Below are 16933 nucleotides of genomic sequence, written 5' to 3'. Positions count from 1 at the left end.
ATTAGAAAGAATTTTTTTTAAAAGAACAAGCATTTCATAATATGTTTTACATGATGATTTTTCATGTTATCATTTTATTGTATTTTTAGTTTCTTTCATTGCTATAAAATCTTGTTCCACCAAGAGTTTGAAGTTTGGGAAAAATAAATTTTATTTTATCATAATAAATATTAAATCAACAAATTAATATTACTTTTAGATGTAAGTTATGCTCTGAATGGGAAAAATGTGTAGTAAAGTATGTAAAATTGCAAAGATTTTTTTTTTTAATACAAAGTTTTTAAAACCTTGTTTTAGTTTCATTACATTGACATGAAAGGGTCAATCTTTATTAAGTCATGTTTCTTATGAAAATTTTATTGCAGTCTTTGTTATTATTATTTTGTGTTCTTTATTATTATTGAAATAAAACTTCTGTGGAGAGGATTATAAGTTGGCACTTCAATTGCTTAAGCATCATGAAAGTGACTTGATTATGTTTACCATCTATGGATCGATGTAGTAAAGTAGTTTTTATATGTTTTCCGTGCGGTCCGAAATTGTGAGAAATGCAGAACGCATCATATTAAGCAGTCCAAAAGATAATTAATGCAATGTTGAGATTTACTACTGAAGTTTTATTTCATCTCTATACATGTAAGAATGAAGTACATATGCTTTTTAAAATTCAGTTTAAAAAATATGTTGAATAATTCTTAGTTATGAATTTTTTTTTAAAGATAAATTATTATGGGGAAAAAATTGCTTTTTATTGTTGCATCTTTAAATTCACAAATGTCTCTATAATATTTAATTATAGCTTAGTGATTTTTTTAAAAAAAAGTATTGCATTTTCTAGGATAATTTCATTTGACTAGTAGGATTGAAAAACATTTTTTTATTGTTTTATGCAATGAGTTTGAAGATAGAGTTTATAATTACTAAGCATCAGAAGAAATCTATTTTATGATATAATAAAACATGTATACTCTAATGGATGAATATGATACCAGTGTATTTGTAATATTAACTAAATATTAAAAAATTTATTGATTTGTAAAAATTATGATATAGAAATATATATTTTACAAAATTATAAATATTTCATACACATAATTCTTTATAAACTTGATTATCATTTAGAATAGAAAAATATGATTTATACATATCATAAAGTTAATTTTGGGATTTTTGATAATTTATATATAAAATATACAAAATTTTGTTCAAATATTATGAATTGCCTTCTCTTGTGTTTGCAAACTTTCCTATAATAAATATTTATTAGTAATCAACTGGTTTCTGAAAAATGTCTGCATTTTAAAATCATATCCATTTCATGATGAATAGCATATTCATGTAAAGAATGAAAAAAAATATCAAAGCTTAATATAAAAAATATGACTAAAAAAATCAAAGCTTTTATATTAAATTTACTGAAATTTGTCATCTGAGTAAATTTTTCAAATTATTTTCTCTTATGCTTCAATGAATTACTATATTAAAATGTTTTGAATATAATCTGCAATAAATAAAACCAATAATTAATTTTAATATATTATTGAATAGAAGTGTACTTTTTTTTTTTATTTAAAAAGAGTGGTAGTATTTATTTATGAGGAAACCATAATATGCAAAAATCACTGCCACAAGCCTTTTGGTATGGTTTGTCTTTTTGTAATTGCACTGAGCAACAATATATGAGATAATGTTTAATTCTAACTTTTTTTAAAAAAAATTCAGAACAAATATGTATTTGTGAATGATGCAAAATTAACCTAAGATTATGTATCAATGAAATATATAGTGTAGATGTATTCTGTTTATACTTTAAATTATTAAGAATTTCTTTTAATATTAAAATTTTATATGTAATTTATTTCTATAAAAAATTCTTTTGGGAATATATTGTTTTTCCTTGAAAAAACAATTTTATTTGGGAAATAATGCAGAAATATCAGTATATTGCAAATTTAATGGTTTAAGGTTGTAGGATCTGGTTTTGTTATAATAGATATTGTTAAGTTCATGTACCTGTTAAAATGTATGTTATATATGTGTATTGTTAAGAATAGTAGTATATTCTGTGAATTTTGGATTTAGAGAGAGGTTATGAAATATATTTAAATAGTAATCTCTTAAAGTTACTGGAAGAAAAGAAATCTATGAAAGAAAATGTGGAATTTCTTTTGTTTCTGTATTAGTATGTTTTTAAGAATTGAATTTTCTAAGAACTAACAGTTGTTAAATATACATATACAACAAACTGAAGTTTTTTTGAAAAAAATATGGTACATATATATATGATCTGTTAGAAGCATTTCCGTGTTGGGATTTATACTTTCATACGAAAATAGTTTAGTTTCACTATTGTGTCTATATAATTTACAAATGTTCACTCAGGTCTTGTTCACTGTGATTTGATTGAAGCACTGTAATTGTATATTGGTAATATGCATGCTTAAATTATTGCAATGCACTGTCTTTTTTTTTTTTTTTTTTTTTTTTTTTTTGCACAGCATCTGAGAAAAATTGTGTTTTCAGCTGGTTTCTTCTGTTTTGATGTCACAAAGCTTCTATTAAAGGCTGAAATCACTGCCATTTTTTAACTTTCTCAATATACTTTTCTGTGTATTTTTTTATACTCTTTTAATAATACTATGAACTTTTTCATTAATTTATGGTTAATGTCACATTTAAGCGTGTAAGTTTTCATTGATATCAGTGCTTTTAAATAAAACTATCTGTAACCATGTTTGGATTTCATTTTTGGTTCTGGATTATTGATAAAAATGGAAAACATTTATTCACTGAATTGAGGAGGATTATAGACAGATGATTGAGTGCCTCTAGATATAACTTGTAAATGAAGGATAATTTATATAGTTCCTAACTTTGTTGTGATAATATAGCATTTGTCCTTAATTTTAAGGGTAATTACCTCACTTTGGTCTTCTTTTTAATTATTTAATAAGTATTATCTAATTGTATTGTGAAATTCATTCAGATCAGTAAGCATTTAAAGTTAGCAGCACATTAATTTATTTTTTCCCCAATGTAATAAATTGTTTAGCCACTGGAATTTAATAACTATAACATTCTTAAAACTGCTGAGCTTATTTTTTGGTTGTGCATTTAAAAAAGTAAGCCAAAGCTTTTTTTAGTAACATAAAAAAACTACATAGGAGATGAATTTTAAAATTAAAATTCATTTATTGTCTACCATTTAGCTTGAAATAAAAACAATGATAAAATAATTATCTTAAATGAAGATAAATAAGACTGTTTAGAGGTGCAATTGTTGTAAATTACAATGATCTATTGTGCAATTTTAAAAAAAAGAGGGAGGAAAGAATAGAAACGTTAAATATATAAAATTATTCATATTAAATTACCATTTCAGTAAAATACTAAACAGTTATATAGGTTAAAGTAAGTAAATGACAATATGGAATTGAAAGGGAGCATAAAAATAAGAACAGTATAATTCCCCCCTCGATTCATAATTGAGATTAAGTTTATTTGAAATAAAATATTAATCTAATGAACTCTCAGTAGAAATACACTTGTAAGAGATTTTGGTTTTAAACCAGCAGAAGTAGTCTTCCTTTCTTACAAATTTTCTAATAAAGGTGTTATTCTTCTCACCTTGCATAAAACTTTGAATCTTGGACAAGGTCATGACTGCCTACATGACATTGGCAAGCAATTACAAAATACTGATCTTTGATATGAATTTATCATTTTCACTGAATCTATCATGAGGTGTTTGGCAATTACTCCCTAGCATTTAACAATAGGTAACTGAAAACTGGAGTCATGTTTTAGATGCACTGTTTCAATCAAATAAAAATCAAAATATGACACATAATTACAATTGTAGCTACAAAAGAGCACACCAAATTTTATATTGTAAGTCATTACATTTTCAACTTATTACATTCATGTATTTCTGAGATTACAGATCAACAGATGTTCAACCCCTTTTTGGATTTGCTCAAAATTTGATAAGTGTACAGTATAGATGTTAAATCTGTATACTAAATTTTATCTATCAATTATCTAACCTTTTCAATTTGTAGTTATTGTGTTAACTTATATCCGAATAACTGGACAGACATACTTGCTCTGAATAGATTTGTTCAAAGTTTGATAGAAATCTACAATTTAAGTAAAAACATGTTCCAAATTTATCAGTCTAGCTGAAAACGTTGAGTTATCTTTGTCACAGACAGACAGATATAATGGCAAAAATGTTTTTTTTATTTTTCGAACCAGGGAAGGTCTAACTTATGGTGATATGTCAAAATCTGAAGTTTGAGAAAGCATGAGATATGTCAAAATCTGAAGTTTGAGAAAGCATGAAATATGTCAAATCTGAAGCATAAGAAAGTAAAACGTTCGGGGATTTTTTTATTTTGGCTTATGAAACTGGTTACAATTAGATTCTTAAGAATAGAAAATTTTGTGGCTTTCTAAATAATCTGTGATGTACTGGATGTGTGGCATTAATTTGTCTTGAAACTAGTGAGTATTTTTTTTCATTTTTATTGTGAGCAATTAGTCAAATTTTTTGGCTTTTAAAACTGATTACTCTGAACACTAGTCTCTGACATTGCAACAAATTTAATTTATAATGAATTTATCCAATGAATGATAAAATGCATTGTCCTTAAAAAAAGATGGAAATTAGATACAGATATAATTTTTACAGCTACTGATCAAATTTAATAGATAATAGGAAAGATAAATCAGATTGAATTATTCAATTCTGTCAAGAGGAATGAGAAAATATTTGATGTTTCAACATCAATAGAGATATTCTGCCAAAATATTTATGTACAGGAACTAATTAGCGTAGATAATTGATACTGTGATGAACTATTTAGAGCCATAATAGGACAAATTGTACATTTTATCCAGATTTATATAATATGATTGTTTACAGATTTGATCACTGCTTCTATTTACATTCTTAGTCCCGTTTCAGTTGCAATATTTTTGTAAAATACTTAATACATACATTGATTAATGCATTTTTAAAATGATAATATTGCAAATTTAACATGGATTCAAAATCTATTTAAATGTCTGCTTCATCAACATTCACCAGTCTTTTGTGGTGAATGCTGATGAAGCACAGAACAATTGAACGATGAAAGAAAGAACGATTGAACTAAACTCTTTGCAAGTGAGCAACCATCTTCCTTATAACATATCTATAGACCTCATGGAAACTTACCGGCAATTAAACAAAAATGTATATGCCACATTTTGTAAAACATAAATCATCTGTAACTTTAGCCCTTTGATTTTCCTAATTATTTTAGTTTCACAACCTCAACCACAGTTCCGATTTTGTCAATTTATATGCTGTAGGTTTGTTTTATGAAAGTTCATGATACCTATACAAGACATCACTTATTTTCTACCTATTGACCATTTTTTGAGAAATATATATAATGATATTTTAAAATCTAATTAATTTCCTAATTTTTATCGTAATTTAACTCATATTCTCAAATGGTCTCTTATTTCTTGATCCGATTCCACCTGTTTTGTTTAATTAATGCTATACAAGCTTTGTAAAAATGTTTTAAACAGCATTTCCACATGTTGCTAGTGAAGGGCAAATTTTTTAAGATACATATATTTCACTTTCCTAAATCTACATGTGTCAAAGAATCCCTAACAGAATCTCATAGTATAAAATCACTGGGGAAAAAAATTTCGGTCTCTTTTCGCTCTTATGTCACGAACTAACGCATCTTTCTTGTGCATAAATTATACCTCTTAGGCTGAAATATAGCAAATTTTTAAAAGTATCTTCTCTGTTCAGCCATAAAATTGCTTAAAAATATGTTATATATAACTATACATTATCTATAGGGGAATCAGTTTCCTAATTTCAAATGAATTATCTTATGCATTATCAAAGTGATGGGTACTTGCCTCCACTGCCTTACATCTTTGAAAGAAATCTTATACTACTTCAATGTACATTCTCACCAGGGGAATTTGAGAATCTCTGAGCAGAAAATATTAGTAAGAATATTCTCTATACTAACATAATATGAATTTCACCAATTTTTATTCCATATGAAACTTAATGATCTTTAAATAACATTATCATCCATCCGCCCACATCATTACTACTATACACCATTTTAGAGAAATACTGTAAAAAAGAATTCCAATCGCAATAACTGGCCAGATTTTATCGATTAATTTCAACACTTTGCAAGTGTAGCTGCTTCATTATATATATATATATATATATATATATATATATATATAATTCTTCTGTTGAAATAAGATGCATATAGTTCACTGAAATTGGTTGAAATGATTGAATTATATTTTTACTATTATCATGCAAGATCGACAAACGGTTGCTTAAAGTGGCTAGTGTAAAATATTTTATTTTTCCAAATTAAAAAAAAAAAAAATACAGAGTTTTAATATGAAGCTAAAAATTCATCACATATGTATCCTTGAATTTCTAAATGGAACTAACCTAAAGATAAAATTTAATATACATACAACAATTGTTTTATTAAAAATTTTTCTTCTTTTGATTCTTGTTCGAAATTAGCCACAGCAGAATTTCCATATTATTTTAATTCTTCTAAAAGGAGCAATTAAAGCAAAGATATAATAATAATAGCTCCAAAATTTAAACATTTATTGCAAAAATAATTTTTGATAAAACAGACATGAGAAACCATCTATTGAGTATTTTTAACTTGTATATAAACACAATTCAGAGAGCATCTTATGTTATAATTAGTGTGAATTAATTTGATATAAGTAGCAATAATAAGATTATAGAAAAAAATATACATAAAGTAACCAGATGAGCACATATCCCAATTTTGGATTGTTTGTTCAAAATTTCAATTAAATGTTTCAGATTTTATTTTTCAATTACCAATAAATATTTAGTAAAAATAATTTAATAAATTATATATTAATTTTTAAATAAATTTTTTCCCCAGATTTAATAAAAGGTTTTAATTATCTATCTAAATGTTCCATTATTTAGCCTTTTCCAACTAGTAACTTAAGTTAAATTTCTGAAAATCTGGTTACTTTATTGTTCAAAGAATAATAATGTAGCTACAGAGTTTACAAAGAATTTTTAGAATTAAATATATATATATATATATGATTGTTTCTATTATTATACTTTTGAAAAAACAGTTTGTTTGTACTGAAAAACATCTGTAAAAATATCAAAAATTGTAAAATGTGTTCTTTTTCTGATCTATACATTGCCTAGATTATTATAATATATATAATCTAAAAAAGTATAACTCCTACAATTGGATTTTTCATGATACTTCCACAGCAAATTATTCTTTTCAGTAAATATTTCAATGAGCATAAAATTTCTAGTTCTTACTTTCCAAATTTTTATATTTTATAAAAAAATTAATAAAAATTTCAAGAAATACAATGTTTTGAATAATTTTTAAAAATTTAACTTCTTTTTATTCACGATTAATGAAAGCTTCAATTTCTTATTTGAGTTTACAGTCATTATACAAATTTTGAAAAATAAGTTTTTTAATGAAAAAAAAAATTAAATGTATGCCAAATATTTTTTTATGTTAAAAATTATATTCATGTCAAAATAAATCATCAAATTACTACTTTTAACTTATAAACTTTTGATATTATCACAAATTCTACAAATACAAATAATTGATGAATAAGTATAAAACAGAGGAAAAAGATTCAATATTAGGAATATTTTTAATCAGTTAGTTACAGTTTTAGAGCTAATAAAATAAAATTTTGTCTACAGCCATTCACTTTCAGACACCTGCCAATTATTTTCACCCTGAATTATAAAATGGTTTCATAAGTTAAGGCATTAAAAAAGTATAAAAAATAATATGAATGGCATAATTACAACAATGAATATAAAGTTCTTCATGACTGAATAAAAAAAATTTGTACATCTTACTTCTCTCTTAATTTTATTAAAACGTTTTTTAAAAATAACCAGATGCGGTGGTATATATGATGTACAGAGGAAAACAATACTACAGTGCTAAAAATATCACAAACAAAAATGTGATTGTTCTCAAATTTGTCCTTATGTTACATAACTTTATAAACAGTTATAAATCATAGTGCATTAAACATTTCCTTTAAAAAAATCACCATTCCTAACATTTCATGCATGTAAAAACAACCAATTAGAGTATTTTGCTTTGTTTCCATCAACCAAGATATTCCCTCAAAATCTGAATAGCAAATCACTCTACATTCCAAATCAAGACAAAAGCGAAATCACAACCAGTATAAAATATTTTCCACCAGAGAATTCATTAGTTTAATAGTTTTCTTTTTTTCAAAAACAACTTCAGTATTGCAATTCACATGGTGTATCTAGTCCAAAAGATTTGCGGCCTACATTTGACAAGATGCATCTGTCTGATTGTGTAACATTCTCCTGTACTGGTGGTGGTACATGACAATCAATAAAAACTGGACGGTTCATAATACTATTCAAAAGTTCATTTTTAATATTGGCCACTTTTTGAAGAAGAGAAATATCTTTTTTGGGTTTGCAAGCCAAAGCTTTTGAAAACATGGTTTGCTTAGTATTTACTCTGGATTTTTTCTTAGGAGTCATATTATTAAAGTAGATTGAATTCGATCTGTTTTGAGATAAATCTGAAGGCGATTTGTCTTCACAGTACAGCAGAATTTTATTGGGGCTGTAAATTTCCGAACTTTGGCTTTGAGTATTTTTAAGCTGTTTGTTGGGAGACACAGGGGAAAACTGATGCTTCGCTGATTTAATACATTCACGAAGATCGATGAAATTGATTTGTTCATCATCACTTGCAATTTTATCATTATCATCAACATAATCATTTCTACCAATTAATATATCATCTTCCATTAAAGACACTTCAGTTTCAGAATTAATTGTTTTCATACCATTCAAGATATTCTTGGATACTGGGCTGTCAACGCAGTCATAATTCAGCAGCTTTTCATCACACTCCACTGTGCAATTACTTATTACATGGGAATTAGAATTATTTGATTTATTGTTTAAGCATTCCATTAAATCTAACATACTTGAACTGTCTTCATTTTCACAACCAATTAACTGATCAGTTTTATTTAAAGTTGACAAAATAGGATTTTTAAACTCTGGGCTAACAATAGTCATTAAATCAGACATGCTCATCTCTTCATTGGTATTCCCGGCATCTTCATTTTTACCATTTTTCATAGCTATATTAGTATCTGACTTGTTAGTCAACAGTTTATCAAAAGAAAGTCGATTATCAGAAGAATAATCAAAAAACGAGAAATCTTTGTGCATAGAATCAAAAGAGCTATAACCACTATCAAATCCCAATACTTTATCTGTAAGATTACTCTCAATTAAAGATTCTTTTGGAGAAGTATTTTCTTTATCACTGTAACTAGAAGAACAAGAATCAGTAGACGAAGAACCAGATATAAAATCAAATGTTAAGTCATTAAGTAAATCGGTTGTACCATTAGAATCTTTAAAACATAAATTTGAGCCCCCTAAATGCAATGGCTTACTGCTTAATACTGTCAATGTTGGTGCAGCTGATTTGTTAATATCAACAGTAGGCAGTGCCGCAGCTAAACACAATTCCTTTTTGGTTTCCACAATGTATGTATTACATATATCAGCTTGGTTGCAATTATCATTATAATTAGAATCTTCAAGATCTATGGACGATAAAAGATCAGATAAGTTAGTGATACTTGGTTCTTTCCCTGAAGTTGGTTTATTAGATTTATCGATATTAGTAGATGACAATATGTCAGCTAAAGAATTTTCAGTTTCTAAAACTTCTGTATAACAATTATTATTTTGGTTGCAACTACCACCTTTATTATCATTAGAATCTCCCAAATCTATTGATGACAAAAGATCAGACAAATCCGAGATACATGGCTCTTTAATTGTTTCAAATTTGTTTGCAATTTTCGAATTACACATACTGTTTGAACTAAAACTTCCAACTTTAGAAACATCAGAATCTTCAATATTTATAGATGATAATAAATCTGACAAATTACCTTCAACCTTTAATGACGAATTGTTAGATGACAAAGAATCTGCACATCCATTGTTGACAAAATCGAAATCCAGAATATCAATTTCACAATCTTGAGAATTTTTTCTTTGATAATCTTTTAAGGTTGCATCAACTTCATCTTTTTCAGATATTTCATTAGCGATGGATGAAAAAATGTCTGATGAACCATCAATTACTTCAGTGTTTGAAATTATTTTCATTTTATCATCGGATGTATTTTTCTTGAAGTTAAAATTTTCGGCCTTGGTTCCTACTGCCTGTTCTAATTCGGCAGAATTTAACAAATCGAGTAAATGAAAATCAGTGATATCACTGGTTGATTTTATCTTATCAGAAGGGTGGTCATCACACGTAGAGGTAGATAAGGATGATTGTGAATGAATTAAAAAATTCTTATCATTTTGCTTATCATACTCACAAGTTACACTGTTGTCATTTTTGACATCATTATGACAATGTTGATCAATGAGGAAGAAATCCAAATCCTGGAAAGAGGATTTACTTGCACTAGGTGATTCATCTCCTATTTCAAGGTTAACTATTCTGGGTGAGGAAACCGCGCACTTCTTGGAACCAACATTTCTGAAGTCAAAGTTAATTTCGGCCATTTAAACTGTTTGATTCTAAACTTTATCATGGGGGGTCGATAATTCCTCGACTTTTTAAAAATTTTTGATGGAATAATAATCGAAAAACAACATTTACTTCAAATAAATACTGGACAGAGATGTTTATAAACATGGCAATCCCTGTTCCAGATTTGAAAATAAGTGATGCCAATTCCAAAAATGTAATGTTGTATAGGTACATTCGAAAAATCCGAAGGTTTGCCATTTATCGCTATTATAAATTGATGGTTTAAACTAATATGGCTTCAAAATTCACAAAAGTGCTGCATTTTTATGTAAAAGGTTTCAATAAATTTTCTTTCTTGTTTCGATGACTTTTATTTAAGCAGATTAATAATCTACATGGAAACGAAGTTTGGATACAATTTTTTATATAGTTTTTTATTAACCATCATCATTGGTTGCTTTGTTCAGAGATTAGCGAAAGTCTGCCATGTATTCCTTAATAGCATAAATATCCTACGATTTTATACGGTTTTCAGAATTTTGTACAATACTTTATACTAATAAGATATAGTTTAAGCTCTAAATTTGAGTCTCCTTGAATATTAAGTTTATTTTACAAGAGAGAATGATTCAGAACTATCCTCATGGATTAATTATTCGAAGCCTTCATGATGTTAATTTGATCAAAAATTTCATAGAAAGCGGGCTTCAAAATCAATTGTATGCTTGATTTCAGATAGCTAAGCATGAAAATTAAAGCAAGCTTTCTTTACTCTTTTCTATCCTCCCCATTCTGACACGAATGGGGGATTTCATGCGAAATTTCATCAAATAAAATATATTTTGAAAAGTTTTGCCTTGTTAGATGTTAAAGCATACATAATAAACAGGAGAAACTGTACAATATTGCTACAATTTCTTCATAAGGGATAGAGGCAGTGAAAGGGGAGGAGACCCTCCATCCCCGTCGGAGATTGAAGTGCCCTTCATTGAGGTAAAAATATTTTGTGAGAAAAATTTTCTAAGAGGAGAAATTTGAACGATTTCTCTTTATGGACGACTTTTCTTTGCTTCACGAGCAACATAAAGAGATTTACTTTTTTATATAACATCGATAGCTGAATCCTTGACGGTGTTAAGCATAAAAACCTTGATAACTTCAGTCGCCAACATTTTTCAGGGCAGAAAATATCTTTATATTTTCTAAATCATATTCCAGCATATGACGAAATTTAAAAATAAACATGGAGAAAAAGTGTCGCGTTTTTGCTATGAAATAATATTATCTTAATTGGGATCATTACTACAATTGCTACAGAAAGTTTCTCGAGTTTCTGATGAATTTTACGAAATGAACAGACTGATAAAATTGCATACATTCTACTGGTGGCAGCATGTGTATGTGAAGGAAGTTTCAGTACATTTCGAATTGTTAAAAATGATATTCGGTTACACTTAATTCTTGTACAAGCTGTACAACTAAAATGATGCTGCAATCATTTTCCAAATTTCAGAGTTGAACCTTAAATTCTCTTTGTGGTTCAGAATAAGCTTCAAAGCCTAATGTTCTTTCCAGTGTACAAAAGTAGGTCAAGAAAATTAGATTTCCATCATATAGTAGAATATATCCCAAAAGTCTGATAAAATATATCCTAAAGGCTGAATTCAATTTCACTGATGCCAATGAGGCAATAAGCTGATCTAACATATTTTTCAATAAAACATAGCAAGTTTGCTCATTTGTGATTATGTATGTTTTGTAATATCATATTTACGAAATTTATTACAATTTAAAATTTCGTTGTAACGTAAAACGTACAATTGTATATCTATGAAGCATAATGCACTATTTGTAAATTAATTGAAATTAAATGTTTTTCTCATGTTTAATTGCATTGCTTGTGTTCTAATATTCTTCTGTAAGTCGCTTGTGATGAATATAATAAGAAATGTAATAAGAAATTTTTTTAAATATTGTTTTAGGTATCTGATTCCATTGAAAATACCGATTTCCAACCATTTTGGCGACTCTCCTACCCCCCACCCCACCCCCACCTTTAAAAAAAAAATCACTTTTTTTCTTTTCTTTTTTTTTTTCTTTTCTTTTTTTTTTTTTTTTTCTTTCAAAAACACTTACTATTTTTTCTAAGTATATTAAGAAAAAGGTTACAACGGCTATAACATATTTTGTCTGAATTAAAGTAAAACTGGAAGAAGCATTTCGAAACAAAGATTGACCTTAAAATTGTAATATTTTGCTATTTTTCTGCACGTTTGCATATAATGCAGTAAAGATCATTTATGGTGTGAATTTTGTGAAAAATTAGAATATGTTAGGCACATATTACAAGAGGCAAAGCTCTTCTTTTAAAAAAAAAATGTGCAAAAGGGTTAAGAGGGAAAAGAAAACTACTGTTATATTGTTGCATAGATTAATTGCAAAATTACTATTTAATTATAATTCGTAGCAATAAATGTAACTTATGAAATAAGCTAAGTACTATTTTTGCGATGTTTTTCACTGTTGCATTATCAACGCCAAGAAGATGTTGATAGTTGGTGTTAGCATCAACCAGCAAAAATTTTCGACAAGTCATTCCAGGATAAAATGGTAAGCCCTTCAAAACACATAACAGAAAAAATAAGGCCTATTTTTTAAAAAATTATATGATTAACAATTGCTGTGTAAGTGCCTGCATAGAAAAACGCAAAATACAAACGAATATTTTAATGACATGGAATTCTGAAACAGTATTCTGTAGAATTAAAATTAGGGTCATTTATACCAGCACCGTTTAATTAGAATTATAAACTTACATTATAATTTTAAACTGTTTAAAGTTGAGAATTGGTCATTACATATTAAGTGAATTGATATGAATTGAAAATGAGTGAATCAATGATTCCAAAAGACATTCTCAGCCAAAATTCAAAACTCGAATAAAAAAAAAAACTTTTTCCCAATAAAAGGAGAAATGATCACAAAATAAGACAAAGAAAAATAAAATCTATCATTCTGAGAAATTTTAAACTTTTGTGACCATAGGAATCATGATGTTAAACTAAAGAAATCTTTAACTGTAATTTTCACAAAACCTTCTAACCCTTCAGTCTCTAGCACTTCATAACAATACCTAACACTTTTAATTGATAATATTATATTTTATAAATTTAGTAACTTTTCTCTTTGTCCTAAATAAGTATTAAGATCATATTAAATCTTTGTCATCAATGACAATCATATTAAAGAACTTTCTAATAAATATTTCAGCCAAATAAGTAACAGTAAAAATTCTATCATCAGAGATTGAATCCAATTCATTCATAACCCCGTAAAATATTCTTATCCATACGCAACTATTAATTGGAAAATCCCATTTAAACCCCTTTATACACTTTACTTCCATTCCTTAAATCATCATCGTAACTAGTTACAGAACTTGTTTCTCACTGCTACGTAACTGGTACTGGTACAAAAGAAATTTTAAGGCAAATAACAGAAAATAAGGGAAATGCAATGTAAAATGAATATAATGGGCTAAGTATAGTATGGATATAGTAAGTAAGTATATTATAGTATTTTAAAATAGTATGAATTATATATTTATCAAAAATTTAAGCTTAAAAAAAATATTTTAATGAAGCAGCCATTAAGATCAAATTACATAAAAATTTAAAAATCTTAACGACCATTCATTCCGGGAAGCAGCTGGTAGCCAAAGGTGGCTTGAAAATTAAGAAAGTGCATTGTACAATAAGCAAATGGGTGTAAACGCTTTTAAAATAGCAAAGGAAACACGTATATGAAATTATAATTTTGAAAATAATTTACTGAGGAAACTATCAAAAACAAGCTACACAAAATATTAATTTGAAAATATTAGTCATCATTAATCCAGGAAAATAAATGGTCGTCAAAAGAGACTAGTATTAAAAACGAATATGTATGGGCTTGTGTTGGTATTCTATAGAGGCAAGTTGCTGACCTAGAACTGCCAAATTTAGTCACATACACTATGGACAGCGAAAATGTGCATATAGAAACAATTTTCTTTTTAATTAATTAAAATTTAAACGAAATTTTTGAGTTTCCATTCCTTGTTAATTTCCAAAAATATCAAAGCACAAAAATAATTTTTACGTTATTTTAAGCGTATTTTACAACAATGTATTAAGTAACATCATTTCATTCAAGAAAAATGGGATCCTTGGGCAAGGCAGTGAATGCCACCATTTTTATTACTTTAGGAAATCAGGACAAAGTGAAAAGGTTATCAAAAACAAAGAAATATTCCTGTATCCTTTCCGATCCTCGCTTAGAATGATAAAATTTTGTGCATGAGCCTTTTGGGCTTCGGAGAAAACTGAGTGTGAGTTTCAGACACTTTCAATTGAACCGACTGAAAACAAATTGCTACAGAATTGCAACTTCAATAAAAATACAGCACAATAAATTCCTTTATCTAAGCTGTCGCGCTTTCGAGTTATCGCTTTTTACATGTATTCGAATATAAAGACTAACAGGCAGTCAATGGTTCGAAGGATTTGGTCCATAATTTACTACACATCTACATTTTGGAGGATAAAATTTTGTAGTAAATTTCAACCGCCTAGATCTTTGCGTTGTTAAGTTACAATTATATGAGAATGGATTTTGTCAAAAATTAGGCAAATATCTAGAAATTTGGTAGAATGACCTTACATCATATTTCGTTGGTCTATCTCAAATCATTTTTGAATAATTGTGTTCATAGGAAGAAAGTATTCCACAATCATGTTTCCTTGTTTCAGGGAGATCTAAAGAGTGAAAATTCATCAAAATCTTGAGTACCAATTTTTCGATGAATTCAATATATAAGGGTATCCCAAAATGAACGCGATTTCAATTTGCCATCATTTGTGCAGTAAAATGTTGGCAACCCTATTAGAAAAAAACATTTGATAGCTGATAGTTTAGTAAAAATGGAGCGTTAAGCGACAGAACAACATGCTTTCATTGTTTAACAATATTTCAAAAATAATTAAAGTCTGGCGGATGCAGTTCGAAAATGTGAGAGTTGATCATCTAGATCGTGTGATTTAACATCATTGGATTTCTTTTTGTGGGGATGTGCGTGCTCTGAAGGAGGAAATTCAACGCTGCATCAACGAAATTCAGCCACATTTATGCAAAATAGTCATGGGAAATTTCGCAAAAGAGTGCGTATGTGCCAGCAAAGCCGTGGAGGCCCTTTGTCCCGTATGTTATTCCATACATAACCCTATTTTGTGTACTTTACGATTAAAAAAATAGCAATATATATATATATATATATATATATATATATAACGCTAACGTAGATGCAAAATCAGGCCGAATTTATTAATCGCCATTTGGCACCACTTCGATTTCGCCCGGGAACATCAACACGCGCTTTGATAAGATTTCAAGCGAACTCTATTCTTGTATCGGTTCAAAAATTTTTTTAACAATTAATTAACGGTTAAAAAACGGACAAAATTTTATACAATGAGTTTAAGTCGAGCCGTATTGATTTTAAAACAAAATCGTCGAAAAAGAGAAGACAAGTCGAATGAAAATGCTCAAGAATCGTTCATAAGAAAAGCCATCGTAATGAACAAGATAGGGTTAAACATTTATGTGTTTTGAGCGAAGTTTTCGAAGTTTCAGACAATTTTTTTTTAAATGTCAAATTCTTATTCTGTTTCTGTAGAGCAGCTTCCAAATTTGAATAATTGTGAGGGAAAAAAAACATTATTTATAACCGTTTTTTTTAAAAATTTAATTCAAATCTTGCGGCGTTAACACGTCGTTCAATCGTGCAACGCTCAATTTTTCTAAAACTGTCATACTCCCTAAACTATCATCTGTCAAATAGTTTTTTTTAATAGGGTTGCCAACACTTTACTGCACAAATGGTGCCAAATTCAAATCTTGCGTTAATTATGGGAAACACTTTATTATTATCGAAATGGATAAATTGGGATTTTTAGCAGCAAAGGGTGTCTCCCCCTATTGCCAAAGAGTTAGAGTTAATAAATATCAAACAACTTCAGTGAACGAAGCAAATTTTAAAAAAGTGATTATGAAAAACATTTTTTGGATCAAAATTTTAAGAGACGAAATTTCTTGATGACTGAAAGTGAGCTTGCTCCAAAGGTACGTTCTTTGAGTTGAATACTTCAAACAGTCCAAGAGAATACTTTCAGTGTCATTTTTTGGTTACAGGAAACACATTTAGAGTTATTATAAACTCCAAATTTATTCTG

The sequence above is a fragment of the Argiope bruennichi genome, chromosome 6, assembly GCF_947563725.1.
Source record: "Argiope bruennichi chromosome 6, qqArgBrue1.1, whole genome shotgun sequence".
Classification (NCBI taxonomy): Eukaryota; Metazoa; Arthropoda; class Arachnida; order Araneae; family Araneidae; genus Argiope; species Argiope bruennichi.
The sequence above is the reverse complement of the archived record's forward strand: the minus strand, read 5'-3'. Positions refer to the sequence as shown.